The 11,916-nt window shown below is 38.8% G+C and overlaps 1 long non-coding RNA gene across 1 annotated transcript in view; it reads right to left on the reverse strand.

Annotated features, from left to right (window-relative positions):
* Window positions 1-1,668: 1,668 nt before the first annotated feature.
* LOC310848799 overlaps window positions 1,669-11,916 on the reverse strand; it is a 244,473-nt gene continuing 234,225 nt past the window's right edge. Inside the window, exon 2 of the long non-coding RNA XR_014566618.1 lies at window positions 1,669-1,905. This is a non-coding gene — a long non-coding RNA (uncharacterized lncRNA). The remainder of the gene's footprint in view (window positions 1,906-11,916) is intronic.

Here is an 11,916-nt window from a genome sequence, read left to right on the forward strand (position 1 = left end):
ATATTAGCTCTCTTAATCATAATTGTTTCAATGGGGGATAACCATAAAGGTGTTTTTCTTTCTAACAGATTTTTATATTTCTCCCAGACTCCATAGAATTCTTCCTGAGAATGTGGTTCGTAAAACTGTTATAGATTTTTGCTTTCCCATACTAAAGACATGCATGCCAGCCGAATTTTAAGTCATGGCCTTCCAGTCTAAAAGATCTGTATTATCCAATACAATTCATTCATTTAATCAACACAAACAAGCTGCCTCATAGTACAATTGCAAGTCTGGCAGGGCAAAGCCCCTTCTTCCTTTTGTATCTTTCAAAATTTTATATTTAATTCTTGGCTTTCCCCCACCAGATAAATTTAGAAATATATTTTTCCCATTATTTGAAGGAGCTTGCATTATTTACAATTGGAATTTGATGGAATTAAAACAGCATCCTAGGAAGTACATTCATTTTAACCACTGAAATTCTACCTAGCAGGGAATGTTTCATCCTCCCCCATGTCTCCAAGTCTTTCTTAACCTCTTTCCACAATTTAATATAATGATTTTCAATTAAGTTGAGGTTCCTTGCTGTCAGCCAGATTTGACTTCTTTTTTTCCTATTTTTAAGCCAGACAACCATTCTAAAACTTTTTTCAACTGTTTTTGACCAACATTTTTGTTTTATCTGATTTTTTTAAAAAAAAACAAAAACCTGCCACTTCTTCAAACCTTTCTTCTAGAGCTTTGGGAATTCTCTCCAATAGTTGTTCCAATTTTAAGACCACATCAGTAACAAATGCCCTTAATTTATAGACTCTGCATCCGACTTCAATACCTTTAATTTCCCTATTTCTCCTTATATTCTGAAGCAATATTTCTAACGTTAAATAACAACGGAGATAGGGGACAACCTTGTCTAGTTACTTTTCTTATTTGATATTTGTCTGAGAGAATATTATTTACTAATATATTTGCTGACTGATCAGTATAAATTGCTTTAATATCTGCTAGAAACAAATTACCTGTCTCTCTCCATCTTTTCTAAAACCTTGAGCATAAATGACCAAGAAATATTATCAAAGGCTTTTCCCATGTCTAGAAAGATCAAAGCAGCCTGTTTTTTATTCCTTTTTCCCAAGTACTCAATTAAATTAATTACATTTCTTATATTATCTTTCATTTGTCGGCTTGGTATAAAACCGGCCTGGTCTCTGTGGACTAACTTGGTCAATGTCCTTTTTAGTCTATCAGCCAAAATTGTGGCGAAGAGCTTATAGTCACAGTTCAATAAGGAAATAGGTCTATAATTCTTAAGTCTTTGTTAGGTCACTATCTTGTTTAGGGATCAAAGTTATAAATGCAGCTTTCCCAGAAGCTCAGACCGTGCAAGTCACAAAAATTCTTTTCATAGTGTCCTTAAGTGGTTCTATAAGTGCATCCTGAAACTTTTTATAATAAATTGTGGTAAGTCCATCTGGTCCCGGTGCTTTGCCCATCTTCATTCAGTTTATTGCCATCTGCAGTTCCAAAATAGATATTGGGACATGCAATAATTTCTGGTTTTCTTTAGACACTCAGGGAATATTACAATTGCTCAAATAAGAGTCAAATTTCTAAATATCCTCTTTCTCACAACAATATAAAGAAGTATAAAAAAATTAAAACGCTTTCCTTATCTCTTTTGGGCTGGTTACAGATAGGTAGCCGTGTTGGTCTGCCATAGTCAAAACAAAAAAAAAATTCCTTCCAGTAGCACCTTAAAGACCAACTAAGTTAGTTCTTGGTATGAGCTTTCGTGTGCATGCACACTTCTTCAGATACACACTGAAGAAGTGTGCATGCACACGAAAGCTCATACCAAGAACTAACTTAGTTGGTCTTTAAGGTGCTACTGGAAGGATTTTTTTTGTTTTGTCTTTTGGGCTGGTAAGATACTTATCCTCATCAACAGTATTATTTGTTATCCTATTCATTCTTTCCCTTTTAAGTTGCCATGCTAACAATTTACCCGGTTTAATGGCAAATTCAAAAAAAATCTGTTTTGTTAATTTTCCTCTCAATCTCTTGATTAACTAGTATCAAGAATTGAGCTTCCAGTAATTTTTTTAGCTTGGCGCACATCTGTAACCTCTGGTTTTACAATTAACTCATTCTCTTTAGTCATTAGGGCATCTAATATCTCCTGCTTCTTTTTTCCCTTTCTTTCTTTTTTTGGAAAACATTTTGTTGAATTAGAAAACCTCTCATCATTGCCGTCATTTACTTTTTTAAATTAGCCGGATATTTTGTTTGTGTTTTAATTAAAGAATTAATCTGAAAAATGTCAAGCCAATGAAAGTTAAGCCAAACCAAAATGAGCTAATTGTGACATTCATAAACAAATTAAGGTATATAAACCTTTCAGCATTCTCCCTCCACTTTCCATATTTCCCCTCCTGGATTGAGATTTGAAATGCAGCTACTAGGGTCTTAAAGGGACACCCAGATTTACATATATTACACCAGTGTTGAGACAGATCTATACCAATTGCCTATTAAGTAGCATCTGAGAAAACGTCAGGGTTTTGTTGTTGACATTTAGAGCCCTAAACAACTTGGAACCAGCATCTCTTTCAGACTGTTTACTTCAGTACAGAGCAAACCATTCAGATGATGAAAGCTCAGAGATTCCTCAAAACCCTGGTCTTCACTTCCCATTAACTCCTGAGGGAAGAGAGCTGAACAATAAACTATAGTTTCCAAAATATGAGATAGATTTCCCTTCACAGGCACAATTTAATCATTTTAATACCACAATTTATTCCATTAAACTTTCATTCCATTTAAAGTTTTATCTTGGTCTCTTTAGGTGCCTCTGCTGCTTCAGACACCTGTAACATAATCTTTATGCTTCAATGGCTTGTTTCCATTTGACATGTCTCAAATTGTCTTACACCCTTATCTACACCGAATGGTTAGGGAATACTTCACTCAGCAGCAATGAAAGAAGTGAACCATTGAGGGGAAATGTACATTTAACTGCATCCAGCAGCTGTAGATAACCATTTAGGGTGGCAAGTATGAAATTGGAATTGCTAGGAAAATTTTAAGCAGCTACATAATTACCCTAAATGGAACTGAGCTCCAACTTTGGAGCTTATTATCCACTTGGGCGTTATTCCTAGACACCCATATTACTTCAGCACATGCAGCAAGAGTTAGTATTATTGGGTTATGCAGTATCTGGAGGGAAAACAACAACATCTTTTTTAGACATGGCATACATAGAATTGTACAGTTGTAAGGGATCCTGAGGGTCATCTAGTCGAACCCCCTGCAATGCAAGAATCAGAACGGCCATCCAACCTCTGCTTAAAAACCTCCAAGGAGGGAGAGTCCACTAAATCCCGAGTCTGTTCCACTGTCAAACATCTCTCACTGTCAGAAAGCTCTTTCTGAATCTCCTTGGATTCTCCTTTCTTGTAACCTGAATCCTTTGGTTTGGGTCCTATCTTCCAGAGCAGGAGAAAACAAGCTTGCTCTATCTCCCATGTGACAGCCCTTTAGATATTTGAAGATGGCTGTCATATCACATCTCAGTCTCTTATCCAGACTAAACATACTCAACTTCCTCAAACATTCCTCATAAGGCTTGATTTCCAGTCTAGAGTGCAATAGCAAATAGCTGCTGGTTAACTGTCCTGGGGTAAATATAGTGCCATGGACTCAGAAGTCAGACTTGACTTTGAGAGATTTGTAATCACTTCTCCTGCAGGATTTTGCTGATGGAAGGAGGGGGTGATCCAGATTAAGGGAGCAGGGTTTGGGGAGTTCCCCACTGGCATCATTTCCTCAGGTACCACTTTCTCAGTCTACTATCCCATGGGGGAGAACTCTAAGGAATCATGAACCTTGAAAGTTTTCCCTCTTATGGTAAATTGAAGCTCTGGTGGGCTGGGGTGACAACTGAGAGAAAGAACAGAGAAGTAGGATTGAAACAAAAAACATCCCCCACTGCAACAGCCCCAATCTGAATAGGGTTCCCTTGCCTTTTTTTAAAATGTAGGAATAGATTACAGAGCTCCCAAAATCCCATCAAGTCCATCCCTCATTCATTAGCCTTGGTCGAGGTTTTGCATGAGAAGCTCTGTGAAGCAAGCAATATGAAAAGAACATTAGGAACAGATGCGGCTCTGCAGCTGCAGGCATGTGCTAAAATGAGCTTTATTTATTATGCATTTAATAGTACTACTTAGCATTATTGTAGGGATTTTTGAATGTCCAGAGTGCTTTAAGTTCATGTGCATCAATTGATTTCTAATTCCAACTACGCTCAATAGGCCTCATCCCCAGGCAAGTGTACATGGGATTGAAGTTGAAGGCTGCAATCCAGCTAAACTGACCACTTTAACTAAAACTGACACTAAACTTTTCAAAGCAGTGGTTGAAAGTATATAATCTCCAAACTTGGCTAATCAATCTGTTCAACAGCAGTGTTAGTGCTGGTCAGTCAACCACTTGTAAGCATTTCCCTTCTGTTCTTATCAATTCCATGTATAAATAGACTCACTGCCTTGCTAATTTCATTTATTGATGGAAACTGTCAACTGTGACCAATCAGATATTGTCAGAAATATGATGGTTTTGTGTACTGCTAGTTGCACCTGTTGGATACAGAGGAGTTACACTGAAATATTTAATGAAGCCAGCAGGAATTTCCAGCTGAGGTCCACAGCTGAGAGTCCTGGTGTTTGAATTACAAGAGTAACACATGCTCAACAAATACTTATTTTTGGTTTAATTTACCCAGATACCATGCGTGTCATCTGACTATATAGCTGAATCTTTAGGAAAATACAAAGTGCTTTAAACTTTGTATTTGAACAAAGAAAGGGAACACTTGCCCCATATTACAAAAATAAGTAAGATTATTTTATTATGTAAGAACTGTGCATTGCTCTAATACGTCTTCCTATTCCGTCTATACTGTGCAGGCATAAAACTTAACTTAAACATTCTGTGCAGCTAAGAGAATGAGACCTAGCAATTCCTGATCACTCGTTAGCCATCTGCATCATGATACGTGGCACAAGAAAAACCTATTATGAAAGGCCTGCCCTGAGGCTGAACTGCTTTTTTATCGAGTCAGCTGAAACATGTAGCCGTGCCAGCTTCAGTGTATCAAGAATCATGTTTTCTTCTCTTCCTTTTGCGTTGCTGGTTTCCTTAATATGGAAGTTTTAAGGAAGGGAAATCTAGCTATGCAGGTATTTTCTGATATATTAACTCATTTGGGCAATGATAAATAGTGCTAGAATTTGGTTATGGAGGAAATGTGTTTTAGGCATTGTTCATGCTGGAACAAATCTGTAGGCTGTGCAGTTCATACTGTTGAACACTTGAACCAGCCTGTTTTGAGCCAAAAGTTCTATGCTCATTCCATGAAAATGCACCTATATGGACTGAGGGAAGAACAAAGTGATATGTGGAGGAGAGCCTGTGTTCTATGAATCAATGTTCCAAGTGAAATCTAGATATTATAAATACTGGGAACAAACAAGCAGTAGAAATATGTCAACAAGACAGGTGACTTCCCTATAGTCAGGCATTATATTGTGTGTTGTGTGTGTGCTGTATCTGTGTTACACCTGTGTGTGGCAACCACTTGGGCCACTAGCCCCTTTAGCCCTGCCATGTGGTCCTTGGATAGTTAGCTAAGCTGTTGAGGCCCTTACCTCATTGTGGAACATTGGGATGAGAAGGGCTATTGACATGATTCCCCCAGAGTACCTGGCCTGACATGGCAGAGCTCATTGTGCAATTCGGTTCTTTTCAGAGTTACAAGCAATGGAGCAGGCTAATCAATGGCTAAAGTAGAAATCACAAATAGGTTAGGTACAGTAAAAGGCATCGGCATACATCCAGAGTCTGTGCTCCTTCCAGACCCTGCACTCATTGCCCAGCTATCAGGGACTGGGCAGAGGAGGAATGGTGGAGATGGCCTCCCCAGTCTGACCCTTCCAGAGAAGAGGAAGACAGATCAGAATTGCAACAGGGGTTTGAGGGAGGTCATAGCTCATAGGACAATGAGGGGGAAAGCTGGGAAATAATGGGAGAGGAGGAAGAGGAAGATGAAGCACAATGGGGTGACAACTGATGGACACAGTGTCTTTAGAAAGCATTCCAGACCCCCCCCCCCGAACCTGGTGAGCCTTGAAAGTAGGAGAGCAAAGAGCTTGGAGACAGAGGGCCCTAAGCAGCACTCATAGAGGTGGGGGAACACAATGTGCACTAAAACCACAACCACTTCTGGGCAGGCAAAATAAGTGAACTAATAACTTTTATTAGACCCACCAGGTTTCAAAATGGAGCCCATTAACTTTTGAGTGACAATTTTTTCTTCTTCAGGGTAGATTTTAAAGAACAATATATAACCACCTTTCTTTTTAAAAAGGAAAGAAACAAGGTTCTGGGTGGGAGCATGTTATCAAATTCAGTGCACCATTGGTCTCAAAACTAGAAAAAAATACTTGTAGACATAATGAGATTAAAACTAGGTTCTAGTCTTAACTTAGTAAGTACTTTCTCCCATATAACTACTAAAGCATGTGCAAGGTTTTCAATTATTCAAAAATCTTCTGGGACAGGACAGTAATGGAAGAAGCTCCCTCTGAAATCATTAAAAAAAGTTATAAACCAATCTCTCTCAGTGTTCTCAATGCTATTTGGAATTCATAATCCCCTTGAGAGGCAGAAATAAAGAAAAGCAAACTAACTGGCCTTTATACTAAGAATGCTGGAGGTATCCTAGAAAGGGTGTGCTAAGGACAAAGTCAACAGGAACTAAATCTACATTTTAACCCAACACTTCCTCAAAGCAGTTTGCTTCCCTCAATCATTGTGCTCTCACAACAACCCTGTGAGGTAGGCTAGGTTGAGAGATAATGTCCTGATTTAGAACACATGCTGAACAAAATCTTGGTATTTTTGTTTTCAAAGCTAGCATGTCACAGAGAAAATGACATCCTTTCCTATGTAGTGGGAATTATTTGTATGGAGAATAATATAACAATATAAACTCCCTATCTGCAGTCTGAAATGGTACTGAAGAGACACACATTAATCATCTCAGTGAGAAATTGACCTTAATGTATATTTTATTTACTGTGGGTGATAGTAATTCTTTAAAGATGGGACCAAATTCAATTACTTTCAACTTGTGTTGCCTGACTCACTATCTGTGATCTGCACTGTAAAGCATTTGAGTTTATGCTGTCACTGTCATAGCCTGTGATCTGCCATAAAGAGTTTCTGAAACCTCACAGAGCAATGTTTCCTATTCTTCTGGGGCTGTACCCTCACACGTGTGTGTGTGTGTGTGTGTGTGTGTGTGTGTGTGTGTGTGTGTAGTCCTTAAAGCTAGGATATGAAAACAATGTAAGCTCACTCTTTCTATCTACAACCTTTAAAAACCTAACCCATTTTAATGAAATAATTTCAAACATACAAAATATTGAGCAGCTTTCTATATGTACTCTATACTTTTGTGGGAGGGATTCAACTGTATGCAAGAAATTTAGGTGTACACGATTAAAATGGATTCATGCATGCTGGCACAGTACATCAACTTTTTTTAATGGACTCTTTGTAGTTAGGAAAGTGATGGGAAAATGCACTAAAAAGTGTGGAATAGATAACTGATCAACAGGAATACATATGACCACTGCACAAGTAAATCAGAATGAATACCCATTGATGTACAATCTCCTGGGGGGGGGGGGTCAGAATGAACTTTCAATACATATATTGTCAAACTTGTACATGAACTTTATAAAGGCACATCAGAATGAATGTTCCATAAATAAGTTGCTTGGAGGATCCCTCCATATCCAAGCTGAGCTGTGTCACTAATACCTGCACTTAATTCAATTAAATTGTTGTGACATTTCCTTTTGCAGTTGTCAAAGCCTTCAAGGTCATTCACCAAAAGGATTATGTCTGCCACCAGGTGAGTGGGAAATGTTCACCATCTTCTGGAAACACTTATCCATCTTTTTAAAAAATGGGAAAGGAAGGATACTGGTGCCCAGACAGAAACTCTCACAGAGTCCCTGTTGCAATTGCTTGGTGTTATGCTGGGAAAAGCAAGGTGCAGCTGCACTACAGCTGCTCCCAAATCATACCATATTCATCTTCGATTCTGAGACTCAGAGCAGTCACAGCTCTCCATGCTTTCAGAAATAAATGGTAGACTGCTCAAGTATGTTTTCTCAGGGCCCAGCCCCCCGCCCCTGTCAAATACCTTTGAAAAAAGACCACATCCCAGTTTTGAGAAATTGGCAGATTGATTGGCATCCTTTGGCTTCTCTTAGTTCATTTGTTTAAGCTCCTTCTGTTTCTAGCTGCTGGATTTGGATTAATAGTCAGACATGACAGTTTGGTATGTGCATATATCTACTATGCATGGCAGACACATGCCCTTTTGACACCATTTCCGGTTCTTGAACTGTTCAGGCAGGAGTGCAGAGCCCCAGCTCATTTGCTCACATATGTTCTGGGGCAGGTAAATCCTGTTAGCTACATTGGCTCTCACTGCCCCCGGGATACTAAGACCATTGGTCACTTAGCTTAGTATTGTCTGCACTGACAGGCTACCATTCCCCAGGATTTCAGACGGAATCTCTCCCATCTTGGGCCTACTTAGAGATGCTATAGATTGAACCTGGGACCTTCCACATGAAAAGCATGTGCTGTTTCATGAGCCATGGCCCTCCCCACAATGTTCCTGATGATTATGATGTGTTATAATTATGATACTTCTCCTTCCCTCCTTCTGCCAGTATGATATCATATAGACTATTGGTTCTGTTTTGGCCACAGATGGAACTCTGCGACTTTGAGTTCTTGAGAATCCTTGAACAACAACTTCTAGGATTTCATGTGTTTCCTTTTTATGTTAGAAAATGAACAGCTCACTGTTCAAAATATCACTTGTTTTGTTTGATCACTGCTTCTAATTGGCTCCACTAAATCTCACAGGAACTGGATACCATAAAGAAGGAAAAACAAATTTGTATAGACTCTCTTAAGAATAAAATACATTTTAGCCTCAGTATTCTCCTTCACACTAATGGCTATTTAGCATTGGCTAGAATTTGCTGAAGTCCATTAAAGTGTGCCCATTTCTACTCCCACTTCATGCTTAGGACCAGTAGAGAAATGAATGTTCCAGCTAGAAGAAGGGGCTTCTGGGATCATTACTGAACTTAATAAACCATGGGCCCATTGTTCTCACTGCTGTGTCCCTTTGGAAATTCTGAATGAGACATCCTTTTTGCCATCTTCTGGGTAAACCTTCTGTGCACAAACTGTATAAGCAATAATTTTTTTGGTGCTCATTTTTGTAAGGATCCTTAAACTTAAAACTCAAACATTTAAAGTTTTGCTCCCATTTGGAGCATCATATTTATGTGAATTGGGATTATCATCAAGTCCTTGCTTTATTTTTATTGTAACTATCTGCATCTGCAGCAAAACATGTCTCTCCCATATTGGTCTGTACAGCCACAGCAGGCTCACTAACCTTCCAACAGTTTGACTTCACCCTGAAAGGTGCACTCCTCCATTGTCTTCCGAGACAGATAGATGCCAACCACTATACTTCTTCTGTTCAATCTCACATAAGGACATTGACTGCTGCCAACAAGTGCAAGTTTTTCAGGGTTAATCTAGACAAGGTAGTCGGAGACTCCTGATCAGATCTCCCAGTGTATTTTAAAAGTTAAAAGCAGCTACACTGGGTGGTGGACGAAATAAATTGGGACTATAGAACTGGGAAAAGAGCTTTTCAACCTTCATGCTTTTCTCACTATTGAAATTTCCCCCTAAACTGGATATTTCCCCTTTTGTTTATTCTCTATGAAGCCCTTTCTGTAAGTGACTGTCAGAAGCTGTGAAGAGTTGCAGCAGAACACATGCTTTGCATGTAGAAGGTCCCAAATTCAACCCCCAACATCTGCATCAGAGAGAGACTTGTCAGAAAAGCAAGGTACTGGCTGCGAAACAAAATAGCTAGAAAGACCAATGGTCTGACTGGGTGTAACACAAGTTCTTTTGTTACTATTAGATGGCAGACAGCTACGTATTGTGTTTTACCAAGCTCAGGAAGCTGAGATAAGATTGCTTTGTGTTTAGCAACTTGAGTGGTTGGAAACTCATGAAACCCAAGGGTACAATGGAGCAGTCCAAGTTGGGCTGTTTTCATAAGTAGGAGAGGGGAAACATTTTTGAGGGCTGCTTATTGAACATCATTAAATACATGCATGGGTAATATTGCAGATATATTGTTTCACAAGGCTAGGATTGCATTTCTATGCACCACACTTTCCCGGGATTACACCCCGCTGAAAACAATGGAATTAATGTTTGTGCAAACATGCATAGGATTTCACTGTAAATGTTTCAATCCTAGGATGAACAAGTCCATTCAACATCACACCTGCAAGAGGAAACCATGAGCCTTTCACCAGCAGTCACTTGGTAATTCATCCTTTTGCCAGGTAATTGATATAGAAAGAGGAAAGCTATCCCTGACCAAAAGAAACACTTGAAAACAATACAAAGGTCAGGGGAAAACCTAGGTATACAACAAAATACTTTATTATCACATAACAGCATATATAAAAAGAAAACTAAAATGTTTAGAGTACAAACAGATATATGCAGTTCATGGAAACTTTACTCAAATCAATCTCCACACACACTTTCTTTGGGTGTAGACGGAAGATGAGAGTTCAAATCACCAACAAACACAGGAGATAATAGGCAAATGGGATTTAAATAAAAATAGATTGAGGGGGAGCACTGTGGCTACAGTCTTTGTTCTGGAAACTCACACGTTTGTGTTTGCTTCCACACACTAAGCCATGATTTGGTTTAGCATTATATGCAAACTTGGTCACTGTGTGTTTATCAATGCTGAAAGTAAAGTATCTTTCTAAGAAAGTATCTCATAAGAACATGTAACCATATATTTAAAAATAAACATACCCAAAATACTTGCATTCAGCTAATTGTTTTGACAAAATGATGTTTCCAGAGATTCACCTATATATGTGAAATTGTAGCAGGGTCTAGGTTTAGAGAAAATGCCTATATAGAAGATTGTATTTTCTCCTGACATGTAAATGAACACACAGTAGGTTAGCACATGCACCTGGTCAATGAAACAACAGGACACCCCCCCCTCCCAAATTCCAAACCTTTGTGAGCGCCAAGGCAAGGCAGCACAGCGAAATAATGCCCCATAACTTATTATCACAATATCACAAAAAAGTAAGAACAACTTTGTTATCTAAACAAAATCATTGAGCACAGAAAGTCAAGTTCTAGTTTGGCCTGAATGATTCAAAGTGTTACATGGCTGAAATACAAAAATAAATAGTTCTGTATTCCTCGGCAAAGATGAAGCTCTGCCAAGAATATTTGGGGCAACTTACTTTGATGTCTGTAAATTGTGGAGGATTCAGAAGGGAACAGAGAGATTATAAATGGCCTGGAAATCCTTTGCCATATTTCTCTCTGCCTAGAGAGAAAAAGATTGAGGGCTAACACAACAACTTCCAGGACAATGTAATAACAAAAAATAGAAGGGGGTGAGAGGATAAAGAAAGCACAACATTAAAACTGCAGCTGTAATTTAGTTTGGCCAACAGGGAAAACATCCTAACTTTAAATTACACAAAGCCTCCTGCCACTGTGCAAAACTTCTTCCTTTTTCTTTCGTAAGCTGCAATCCTATACTCACTTCCCTGGCTGTAAGCCTCATTGAACTCAATGTTCAAGTGGGGGTGCCTAGCAGGAATCGTAAGTCCTCATGCTTGATGCTAAACTCCCCAAGATGCTATCAATTTTGGCAACAGCATCATAAAGAAAAAATTAAACTGGCCACAGTTT

The sequence above is a fragment of the Podarcis gaigeae genome (assembly GCF_964106915.1).
Source record: "Podarcis gaigeae genome assembly, chromosome: 7".
NCBI lineage: Eukaryota > Metazoa > Chordata > Lepidosauria > Squamata > Lacertidae > Podarcis > Podarcis gaigeae.